Below are 12008 nucleotides of genomic sequence, written 5' to 3'. Positions count from 1 at the left end.
AAAAGAGACTAAGTCATGCTTGCTCTACTGCATCAGCAGAGTACCTTGAAAACTTAGGGGGAAAGTTTTTTTAATAACTGTGACAGTGACTCAGCAATTTCTCAGCACAATCAGGATGCCATTTTGTCCCACGTAAGCAGAAGAGTTTATGAATCACATCAATACGGTGGTCACTACTCCCTCTACCTCTTGGTTCTTTCTTAGAGCAAACTTTACTCATTAATTCAACAATTATCTGAGTATTAACTCTGCTGTAGACACTGAGCTAACCTCCTGGGAATATGAACTGTATTTTTGACCTTATAAATCTTACTGTTTGGTGGCAGAAGCATAAAACAAATTAGTAAACACACATATATGTTTTAAAAAGTTAAAATTTTGTAAAGAACATCAAAATAATCCATGGGGCAGGCTGCCTACAACAATAGGTTACTTATAGTTAGTTAAGGTGACAATAAAGCTGACTCAGAGTGTTCTAGAATTATGAGACAAGTTTCAGAGGGAGAAAAAGACACAAGATCTGATGGAGGTAGTAAGAAAGTGAATGTAAATCATTGAGTTTCTCTGCATAATTAATGAATACTAATAGGACAGGGCTAAAGAAAAGAGAGATCAATGTGGATTAATAGACTGGTACTCTTGATGAGGGAGAAATGTTGCTTGTAAGAGAAAATAGGCAGGTGAGTTAGAATAGATTGTTTGGTTGGAGAGCAGGACATATATGCACTGTGATGCTGAAAGTGGTGGGATCTCTGGCTGCAACAGGATCCAAGGTGTGACCTTGAGAGAGGTTAGTTAAGGTCGAGGGCACAAAAAGGTCACTAGAAACGAGAACATCAAGGAATTAAGAAATTAAAGAGAAAAACAGAGGTACATTAAGCTTCCCTGTTTTGGGAAAGTTGGTCATAAACATAATAGCAGAAAGTCATCATTTCATCATTCTTTGAGGCAACAGTCCCCAAATCTGACACTATCTTTCTTTGTTCCTCCAAGTATCACATTTTCAATAAAAGAAGAATCACAACTTCGGTATATGAGATTCCCAGGATGGCTTTTCCTCTCACTCCCATTCCCTTTCCTATGATATATTTTAATCTTTTTTCCCCCCATGATCCTACAACTTTCTCTACCTTGCAGGCTGCCACGCAACACACTCTGCTTACAACTCAGCTTCCACCACCCAGAGAGCTTTGCCCTTCTGGATCCAATACACGGTTTCCATAAATACTTTCAGGTGTGTGTTACAAATGTTAACTCATTAACAAGAGCTCTGACTCTCCCCCATTTTCCGGGATGAACATGTTACTACTAGGCCATGTTGAAGAAATCAGTCTCCAGGCAAAGAAAAGCAAGATTGAGTGTCCTGTTTCCTACTGGGAACAGTTGCATGTTTATAAACTTTCAAAACTGTAAGTACTATACATATTTTTATAATTGCATCTACACCAAAGGTATTTATACAATTAATGATTTTTCCATTAAGTTGAAAAGTATTACCTGGCCAAGTAAATTGTTCTAAAATGATTGGGTATTTTTCCATATATGTATTTAAGTGCCTTAAATAATAACATGTAATTTTAAACTTGATCATGTTTGCCATAAGAAATTTGGCAATGGGAAGGAATAATGCAATCCAACTATAATCTTACCACCACCAGAGAAAAACCCTCATAATATTTACCTCATTTTTTAGATACCCAATTATGGATAAAAACAATGGGTCTCACTATATATGAAGCTGCTAGCAATACCTGGTATATAGTAGATGATGAATAAAATTTATAGAATGAATAAATGTGGTATATATACTATTTTGTAATCTACTTTAAAATGTCTCTATGTTTTCAAAGTAGGATGTTACAAAAGGAATATATGCAAATTATAAAAATTTAAAAATCCAATAGCTCAGAGAGGGGTAAAATAAAAGAAATTCGTCTCATTTTATGTTGCAATTCCCTGGAAGAAGTCCCAGTAGAAATCCCAGAAACTCACAGAGGGAGGGAGAAAGAGAGATACATACAGATATAAATATGAAAATACACTTTAGAAAAAATGACATTATTCTACACGATGTTTAGCAATTTGATTTTTCTACTTAATATTTCTTTAATATCTTTCCACATCAGTATGTGTAAATTTACTTTTCTTTACCATGGATTGTCCTATAACTTAATCAATTAAATTGATGGACCAGATTTTATGCTGTTAAAAGCAATACTCTAATAAACATTATTCAGTTGCCCCACAAATACTTCCAATGAGCCAGACTGGGGATTTAGACATTAACAAAACAGCTAAGATTGCTAACCTCAGGGAGTTCATGAATTCTTAGATCTACTAGAAGAGACTGATAAACATGAAAACAAAAATGAACACCTCATTTCAAATGTTAATTTGCACTATGAGGGAGAAGAAGAGAGGAAAAAACAGAAGAAGTGACTTACGTTGAATGGGCAGGAAGGTCCCTCTGAGGATGTAACCAATAATTTGGGGCCTGACGGATGAAAATGAGCCAGGTTGCAAAGGTGTGGGAGGCATCAAAGCAAAGCGAACAGCAAATGCAAAGGCCCCAGTGAGAGACCTTGTTCCCAGGAAAATGAAAGGCAATGGGTGTGGCTATAAAATAGAGCATGCAGTCCAGGACTAGGCTACAGAGACAGAAGATGAGTAGATCTTGTAGGATACTAAATGAAGAATTTAAATTTTATTCCAAATGTGGTGGGAAACTACCAAAGAGTGATAGATAAATAGGGGAGTGACATGATCTGATCAGTATTTTTAAAAGATCACTCTAACTATTGTGGAGAAAATGGGTAGGAGAAAGGCAAGCAAGGAGATTTGAGGGTTTTTGCAGGATATGGGCAAGTGATAATGGTGGGGCTGGGTCTAGAGTGGGGGCAATGGAAAGGAAGCTCAAAGATTGAAGTCAAAATCTGGTGACGGATTAGATATATCAGCAGGGAATTGTCAAAGGAGTTTCTCTGGACTGTGAGCAACTAGGTGATACGTTTCTCTGAAATGTGAGAAGAATGGGAGAGGGAGTTATGGAATGGGAATGGGAGTTATGGGAAAATTTAGAGTTCCACTTTGGATATGTCAGTTTTGAGTTACCTATTAGACAACCAAGTGGAGATGCCATTTAGGCAACTGTGTATGTGAGAGTCTGCATTTCAGCATAAAGGTGTGTGTGAGATATAAAATAAAGGATTCATCAGTATATGAATGGTTGGCTATCACCCGGAGAGAGATGAATAAGGCTATATAGGAAAAGTGGGTTGAGAGAAGAGAAGAACCCCAACCCATAGAGATCATTTCAAGAAAATTCTTCTCTGGCAAAGAAGGCAGGAGAACTGTTAGCTGGGTCATATGTTACATAGAGGAAGGCCAAGAACTCTGTTAGGCTGAGACATTGGGAGACCACAGGAAAATCCATTTCAGTGGCATTTGGGGGGAAAAACCAGACTGAAATGGTTCATATTTATTCCTACATGTATAATGTCAAGATGGGAAGTCCTAGAGCACATTTGTGTATTAATGGCAATAATCCAACATGGTGAGAGGAAGAATGAAGCCAACTACTGAATCTGGAGAAGGTTGGACAGTGTGGGCTTCAAAGTACAGGGTTAGTTTTTGATTTCCTTCAGGGAAGAAGAGGGAAGAAGGAGAAAACAGGACTCAGACACCAGTCGGTTTATACATTTGTGATAAGAAGATGTGAGGAATCTTCCCTCTGGTGGTTTCCATTTTCTCAAGAAAGCATAAAGCAAGTCATCAGCCTGAAAAATGCGTGTACTTAAGTGCATGTGAGAAGAAGAGGTAAGTTTGAAGGGGAAAGGTAAGATGTAAACTTCTTTGCAGACAATGGGAAAGGAAGTTTGATAGAAATTCCAGGTAGCATTTTATTTCCATGTTAAGTGGGGCTCATGAATTTGTAGTGACATCAATCTGCCAGGTGATTCTCTCAAGCAACACTCATCAGTGGCTGGGTTCATCCAGGGCAGTGGAACCAAACCGGCAGCTTCTCTACAACCCACCCCAGGTCCTGGTTGGGAGTGGGGAGGATGAGGAGCACGAAGGTGGGGAAGAGTGTGGATGCCCTTGTCCCAGAGGTGAGGGGGCCAGGGCCACTGCCATCCTGGCCCTGGTGGAGGGTGGGAAGTGGGGTGGGGGGATAGTGAGTTGAGACTTACAAGGATTGGTGTAAGGGAGGGGGGTGGGAACAGAAGTAGACTCTGCTCTGGGATGCAGGTGGGGAGGGCAGCTGGGCAGGGAGAGCAGCCAGCTTGGAGGGTTAATTTACCCACAACTGCAATGGTAATAGGGGAGGGAGGCTGCTGTGGTCATAAAGCTCCTGGGCTGGGTGAGGGAGTAGATAGAGGAGGAAGGGTCATTGTAAGCACAGGTCCTGTTTGGCACTGTCTCCTGCAGTGGTGTGAGGGGTATGGGAAAGCTGCAATGGAAATGGTGGATTAATCAAGGAAAAAGTGCCATTTTACTGCTCTATAACCTATGTAGAAAATACAAAATGATTGTGGAAAAATATGAGGAATAAGATGATTTTTCACAGTCCTTGTAAAGAAGCAGGTTGTATGCTTGCATGGCATTTTGTAAGCTTTTAGAAATAGTTCTACGTGTGTGTGTGTGTGTGTGTGTGTGTCTCGGGGAGTTCATAGACCCAGTATACAAATCTCTCTCTTTTCTTTCAAATAACACCCATAATACCTTATATATTTAATACTTTTTAACAAGGTTATGCAGTCCCCCTGACTCTATTTTGCCAACTGGTAACAGATAGAGGCCCACCTCACCCTTTGTAAAGAGCGCCTCTCAATGGGCTATTCCATGAGTAACTAGTGAATACAGCTTGTGATATCAGAAATGCTAACAATTTTCTAAGCTCTTCCTTCTCAGCACTTTGCAGATCATGCCATTCCTCAGTTACATGGCCAAAATCCATTGTGTTCATGGGGACTTTAAATTCTCCAATGATGACATGCTTGGAGAAACTATCAAAATCATACACGGCCATCGTCAGAGTTTTGCCACCTAATTCCGAGTACGGCACCTTGAAAGTAAATAGCTCATTGAAGACAGGATTAAGGGGTTTTTGGTGGACTTTTGTCTAAATTTCTTCTTTTTATCAGGCAGCAGAAACTTTCACATAAGGATCAGATGTGCCCCCCATGTCTAAGGCAGGCAGTTCAGCAGCCTGGATGATTCCTACGAGCAGCTGGTTATTCTGGAAATCATAATCCAGTGAGTACTGGAGTTTTCCCAGTTTCTCCTCTTCTTTGGGTTCTTCTTTTTCTTCCCCATCAGTCAATGCAGTTTCAGCAGCATCATACTTAAGGGTCTGATCTTTCGTGGTCTTCCCTAAGTCTTTCGCATCTTTCATGTTAATGGTATTCTTCCCTTCCTTTTCCTTTCTCCTCTTCTTCTTCTTCTTTTTGAGCAAACATTTCTTACAAATACAAAAGCAGCAGGTCAGGACTAAAAGGACCGTGACTATGGCTATGGCAATTAAGGCCCATGGTGGCAATGGAATTTTATGCAACTCATTCATAAACTTCTCCTTCAGCTTAGAGAGGCATCTTCCTTTCCTTCTCCAGGACTGGCTGGCTCTGTGGCATTATGTGGCAGAACGGTCACAACGGTGGTGACTGGCGGGGCTGCCAGGGCCTGATGATGACTCTCGCTCACCATTTTAGGTTCGGGTGAAAAGTTCTATTAGGAATTCTGGGGTATTTTGTTCTTTGTTTTCTTTCTTTCAGAATTTTTTTTTTTTTTTTTTTTGTTTGGTGTCTTAGGTGTCCTCAACAAGAGTAACGAAGGATCATGTGCAGGAAATGTGTGAAACAGCTGTTGAATATGCTCCCTATTATCAAAGCTTTTGGACTTTTCTACACCTAGAAAGCACCTTTGAAGAAGAGGATTATGTATGCGAGAGAATGATGGAATTTCCGACGGAAGCAGCCAAGCGGGAAACATCAGATATTCTGTCCTTTCAGCTTTTAGAGGCTCTCTTGTTTAGAGTTCAGCTGCACATATTTACTGGAAGATGTCAAAGCGCACTAGCAATTTTATAGAATGCACTGAAATCAGCTAATGATGGAATAATAGCTGAATACCTTAAACCAAGTGATCAATGTTTTGCTTGGCTGGTCTACATACATCTCATTGAATTCAACATTCTCCCTTCAAAATTTTATGATCCATCTAATGCCAATTCTTCAAGAATTGTTAACACAGAATCATTTGTTTTCCTCCTTTTCCAGCAGAGTTCACTTCAAGTTGCCTGCATCACCCCCAGCACACTTATTCCAGTTTGGGTTTTTATTGGATTTGAAGTAGAACAACTGGTACAACAGGCAGTTTTTTAGTTTAAAAAAAAAAAATGTCAGAACTAGTTCCCTGAAACTTCCAGATGCTCTTCATGATGAAAAGTCCTTAGATAGAAAGGTCTTTTTTTTTTTTCCCCCACCACCCTGGTTTTATTCAAGAATAGGAAAGGGGAAGGCTTAAGAGGCCCACATGCCCAGGAATGGACTACAATGAATGCCATCCCAACAGTTAACCTCCCAGGTTTAACATTGACTTTTTATTCAGCATCCCCACATTCTTCATGGAAGGATCGTGGGGTCTGTAAAGATAGTTCAGCAGTGTCTTTGTGGGAGACTATTCTTCAGGCAGGAGGACATCCTTCTCTCTGCTCAGGATCACAGTGGGAGTTCTGTACCCCACCTCACTGTCGGACAGCTGCAATGTGAGTGAGAGTAGGGCTGGTACTGAGGCCAGAGTGGGTCCTGCCACCATCTTCCCCCTAGTCCTTACACTCTTCTCAGAGGCCCAGTAGCTCTGCTCACTTCCACTTGTGTTTTTTCTTTTGCTCCTTGCGCTGCTGTGCTCTTTGGTCCTTCTTCATCCTTGAGTCCACCACCTTAAAATGGCCTCTGACTCCAGCTGGCCGGCGCACTTTGCGGCCCACACCTTTTTTGGCTACAACATAGGTGACTTGGTGCTTCTCCTTGCCAAGCCCAGCCTTCTTGTAGAGACTTCGCAGCTATGCCACTTTCTCACGTTCTGAGATGTCCCCTGTGTTCTCCACAGCTTCTGCCTTCTTCCTAGTCTGTTCCAGCTTTTCCGGCATCCTTCTTTTCTTTCTGGCCTTGGCCTCAGCCACTTTCTTGATGGGACGAGTGTTGATTTCCTCCAGCACTTCCAGTAATGCTCTACCTCTTTCTTGTCAATAGGCAACTGCCATATCCGGTGCTGCTTTTCCTCCTGCACAAACCACTCTGTAAGCTCTCCCTCTTCCTCATGAAACGTATACCTGTTGAAGGAGTTATCTGTGAGGTCTCTCTTGGCCTTTTTGGAAGAGGCAATAACGGCACCTAGAGCAAGGCCATCAGCATCCAGTATTCGATGTTTCACTGGGTCCTCAATAGGCACTATCTCAAACCCATCGTCATCTGACGTAGGCCCACGTCTGAGCTTCTTACCACGGGGTGCTTCCCCGTTCTCTTCCTCCTCACTGCTGCTGCTATCACGGTTTGAGCCGCCATCTCTTTCTTCCTCTTCAGGGCCAGGGGCAGCTTCTCTCCCTGAAGAAGCCTCTGCCCCTTAGGGGCTTCATCCTGGCACTGGGGAGATTTTTCTCAGTCTTCAAACTGGAAGGTGGTGGTGGTGGCAGTGGCAGTGGCAGCTGCTGCTGCTGTCCCTTCCGACCACTCTCATATAACATCTGGGCCTGACTGATCTCCAGGGCCTCATCAGCATCATCCTCAATCCCACTGAAGCCATCCTTTGAGAACCACAGGGTGGCCTGTTCCTCCTGCAGCACTGCCTTTTCCTCCAGTGGTACCAGCAATGGATTCTCTTCTTCCTCTTCCTCTTTATCTTCTACTTCAGTGTATCGCACTTATTTCTGGTCCTTTAGATCCTGATGTCCCCCAACTCCTGCCAGCTCTTCTGGATCCAGGTCACTCTCTAGAGATGCATCATCATCCTCCTCCTCAAAATCTGATACATAGATGTCATCTCTTGCAGATCGGACAGAAGTGTGTCTGCAGTACTCATATCCCCTTTTGTTGCTTCCTCTAACAACTGGTGACCCTGGATGGTGCGCAGGAAGAACATGTCAGTCTCCCCCTCATCTGCGATGGAAACCCCTGGCAGATCCATCTTCAGCTTCACATGCTCCTGCTGCTTTCTCTGCTCACACACCAGCTTCTTTTTCTTCCTCTTTAATTCCGCCACCTCCTGGGCCTTCATCTCTGCCAGGGTCTTATTCAGTTGTTCCTCCTCCTCCTCCTCCTTAGAGGGTTGCCTTGTGGTCCAGCTGTTGACTCTTCCTCATCACCTTCTTCCTCTCCTGAGCTGAGGCTGATGTCCAGTGCTTTCGCTTGCTCTTTCAGCTTCTTGGCCAAATGTCGCCGAAGCTTTGTTCTCCAGTTCAGTAGGGACTTGAGCTCCTTTTGCCCCAGCACTTTGATGTCCTGACAACATGCCCGTATGTCCTCAGTGGTGGCTGGATGCTGGGCCAACGCTTCATCATCTAGCAAGATTTTGCTGGCCTTGGAGATGAAGTCAACAGGGTTGACTTCATCTCCAAGGAAGGAAGGAAGTCAGTGACTGAGGTTCAGTGATACAGAGTGAGGTCACCCTCAGCAGAGCCTCCAAAGTTATCATGTAAGATATTAACAATTTTGACTGCCTGCCCATGAGCCCACAGGGCAACCGTCGGCTTCAGTGTGCACTGTGTGGTCAGCAGTGCCTGTGACCAGTCCTGGGCATGACCAAGTCATCTCACCTTTGCTTCTTGCAGGTTCCAGTTTCCAGTTACCGTGACTTCCTGCTGGACCTGGCCACCTATAACTGGCAGGGCCTCCGCTTCACCAATTTCAGCTCTCTGAGCATCCACTTGTAGTCCACCATGCCGCTGCTGGCCAGCATTGAGCTTGACCACCCATGCGGTTGGTGTCCCAGGAAGATGGGAGCAGCCAAAAGAAGCTGCATGGTTTGAGGCCATTTCAGTCCATGAGGCATCAGAACCACAGCCATATGAGTTATTCTTACAATATTTAAATTATAGACGCCATATGCAATTGAACCTCTCCATTTCCCTGTGTGTGATAGCACATCAGACCAAATTTCCTTCAAATTTGGAATCTGAGTGATAGCTGTGCTTGAGTGTCTTCTACTAATCTCCTGTCCTCAGATACTTTTGTTCCTAGTCACATGAACACTGTTCAGCCAAAGACATCCTGCCTGCTATTTGTATACCCTTGGGACTTGTGGTGGCAGCCATGTCGCTGCTGTCAGGGGCTTTGCTCAGTGTCACTAGATGAAACATATCACTGCTCCCTCCTGCCCACTCCTCCTCTGCCTTGCAGCGAGACCCAGACCAGCAGGGGTACCACAGTAAGTAGTGGTTTGGTTTGTCTTTTTAATACTTGACTTGCTCTATGGATTATTAAACTTGTAAAACCATGAAAAAAAAGAGAAGTTTTTTGTTTTTTTGGTTGAAAAGAACAATTTATTACTAAAACAAAAATCATTGAGGTGCTGCCTCAGTCATTTTCACTTGTTAACAATTCTTTCTAAAGAGAAGATTTATACAGTTTTTTTTTAATGCTGGTCATAAATTTATACAATTGTTTTTGATAGAAGAATTAGAAACACTCAGTGCATTTTTGTTAGAATTGCTGTTTTAAAATTAACATCAGAATGCAAATTAAATATAAACTGCTTTAACCTTTGTTATAGCTGCACTGGACTTTCTGAAAAGAAAACCAAATTTTATTAATGTGAGTTATTCTTCATCGCAGCGCCAGATTTCACTTTTATTTATGGTTCCTCTCTGGGACACCATTGTCTGTTTAATAAAATAATAAATAATTTCATCGCACAGGTTTGAAGACCTCAGGAACCAGGTCAAAAGGGAAACTATGATTAACAGCAGAATTTGTTCATGTTTGGTGGCAGACTGGTAGCCAACTGGAGGGAGTGGTATTTTGCTGTGGGCTTTTAAAGAGCTCACTTCATGGTACCAGAGATGCCTCTTGAAGAGATTTTCAGGTCTGTTAGATTTGCTCACTATAAAGAACATCTTGCCTAAATGTTTGATTTGAAGATGAAATGAGAAGAAACAGTCTGCTTTTGGACCAAGTAAGCTATTCTTGAGAATAATTTTTAAAGGTATGAGAAGTCTGTTACTGCAGGGGAGCTTTTCAGGCAAATGAAGAAAATTTATAAGATACCAGAGTAAAAAAGTGACAATGTCACAATCTTCCTGGAATCTCAGGAAAAACGTGCCCAGAATAAAAGATGGCAGCTGCTGTCAATAGCTCAATCGTAATAGTAAGAGAAAGCATAGAAGGAGCTTCTCTGGACCTCCTCTGGCTGGTGAAGTTTTCCTTGTACCACCCTCAGGACTTTAGCATAGCACGGCTCAAAGCCCATCTCCCCTTCTTGGTTGCCACCATACTGGTATTTCACACCTCCAAAGATCCACTCTGCTTCCAACAGTCTCGGTAGACAAGCACTTTGGAAAGTGTGTCCATCAATCCCTTTTTTCTTCAGGGCTCCCAGAGTTGCTACTCTTGCAGCTTTCAATCCATATCCCAAGTAACTGTGTGTGTAGAGCTTATAAGTGCTATTAAACATCTCAAAGGAAGTGAGGTATTCCCTAGGTGTTTGTTCCAGGGTTTTCTCAAACTGGGGCAGGAATGTGATTTGGGTGGAGCCCTCCCCCCGCCCAGGTCCAGGGTCCCCACGGTCTCCTGGCTGTGGCCATGTAGCTGACCTGTCAAATTCATAGTAACCCAAGCTAATATGCCTTCATAGGATCCTTCCATGATGCTAACACTGTCCAGGTGTGGGGCCTGCGCTGCCTGATGCTGGACAGGACTGGGGGCCGCATGCTGGGACTGTGGCTGGCTCTCAGTAGGCATTGTAGCTGGCTGCGGCTGGTGGGTGTGGAGCTATGTGGCATGGTGTGGGTAGGACTAGTGAACAGTGGCATAAAGGGCTTGGGGGGTGGGCTGCTCTGTAGAAGGGTACTGAGGGGTGGAGGAAGACACAATGGCCTAGGGATGGCTACCCAACATCAGCATGCGTGGGTTGCTTTGAAGCATGGGGGCAAACACCGGCTGTAAGGGGTAGTGGGCCATGGTTTGCATCATGGCTGGATGGCCTAGGAACTGTTGTGGGTTGTAGGGGATGTAGGAAGAGTAAGGTGTGGCAGTCACCAGAGGTGGGCCAGCAGCTGTGGTGGCCTGCATCATTGAAGGGGCTGAGGCTGGCTGGTGTTGGTCTGAGCACTGTGGGGGCAGGGAGCCTTTTGCTCCTCAGTACTTGCCCTGCTGCCCAGGCACTGAATTGGATACAGGATATGGTTACATCTGAGGTGCCTGCACAGCTGGTCCCATGTGGATCTGAGGTATGTAGGAGATGTACTGGGGGCTATACAGCCCACTCTGGCCTGCTGTCAGCACTGGGATGGAGGGAGTTGAATGAGTCTGGGGCCCTGGAGAAGTTGGGGTACTGGTGGACTTGTTTACAGAGAGCAGAGGCTTTGTGGGATTGAACTCCTTGGCATTGGGGTTCAACGTTGATTTCTTCACTTGTTCAGCAATAGGGCCCTCATCTTTGTCATCTCCCTTGACGAGACCCACTGGGGGGCTGCCAGTTTGGCTTGGGCAAGGTGTTGGGGGCTGCTCTGGCCCCTCAGTGCTTCCCATGGACTCAACAGAGATTAAGGAGAGAATCGCCAAGCGTGGTCAGAAACTCACAGAGCAGCTCTAAGGGCGCTGCAGATGCTAGTGCCCTCCCTCTCCAGTTCGCATCCTTCCCTGGGCTGGGCTGGCTCTCTTGCCTTCCCTGTCCCTCACGGTGCTGCTTTGACGCCTGAGGGTGTCCAGTGATTTGGAAAATATTGACGCAAGAGTTAATTCTAAAGTCAAGAGTCATGTGACTATCAGGTGTGCAGTTTTTGAAGAAAAACCAAA

General features: G+C 43.9%; 3 pseudogenes across 2 annotated transcripts; all 3 read right to left on the bottom strand.

Annotated features, from left to right (window-relative positions):
• Positions 1-4804: 4804 nt before the first annotated feature.
• On the bottom strand, positions 4805-5783 carry LOC105806166 (annotated as a pseudogene). The gene has a single exon (XR_001137248.1). The product of XR_001137248.1 is annotated as a synaptotagmin-1 pseudogene (transcript).
• A 1076-nt stretch (positions 5784-6859) lies between these two features.
• Positions 6860-9028, bottom strand: LOC105806165 (annotated as a pseudogene). Its single transcript, XR_001137247.1, has 2 exons — positions 8810-9028; positions 6860-8713 (listed from the first exon to the last, which is right to left on the bottom strand). The product of XR_001137247.1 is annotated as a pre-rRNA processing protein FTSJ3 pseudogene (transcript).
• Positions 9029-10347: 1319 nt separating this feature from the next.
• LOC105806164 lies at positions 10348-11741 on the bottom strand (annotated as a pseudogene).
• Between the last annotated feature and the right edge of the window lie 267 nt (positions 11742-12008).

The sequence above is a fragment of the Propithecus coquereli genome, unplaced genomic scaffold (assembly GCF_000956105.1).
Source record: "Propithecus coquereli isolate 6110/MARCELLA unplaced genomic scaffold, Pcoq_1.0 Scaffold139, whole genome shotgun sequence".
Classification (NCBI taxonomy): Eukaryota; Metazoa; Chordata; class Mammalia; order Primates; family Indriidae; genus Propithecus; species Propithecus coquereli.
Note: the sequence above shows the minus strand (reverse complement) of the source record. Positions and strands in the feature narration are given on the sequence as shown.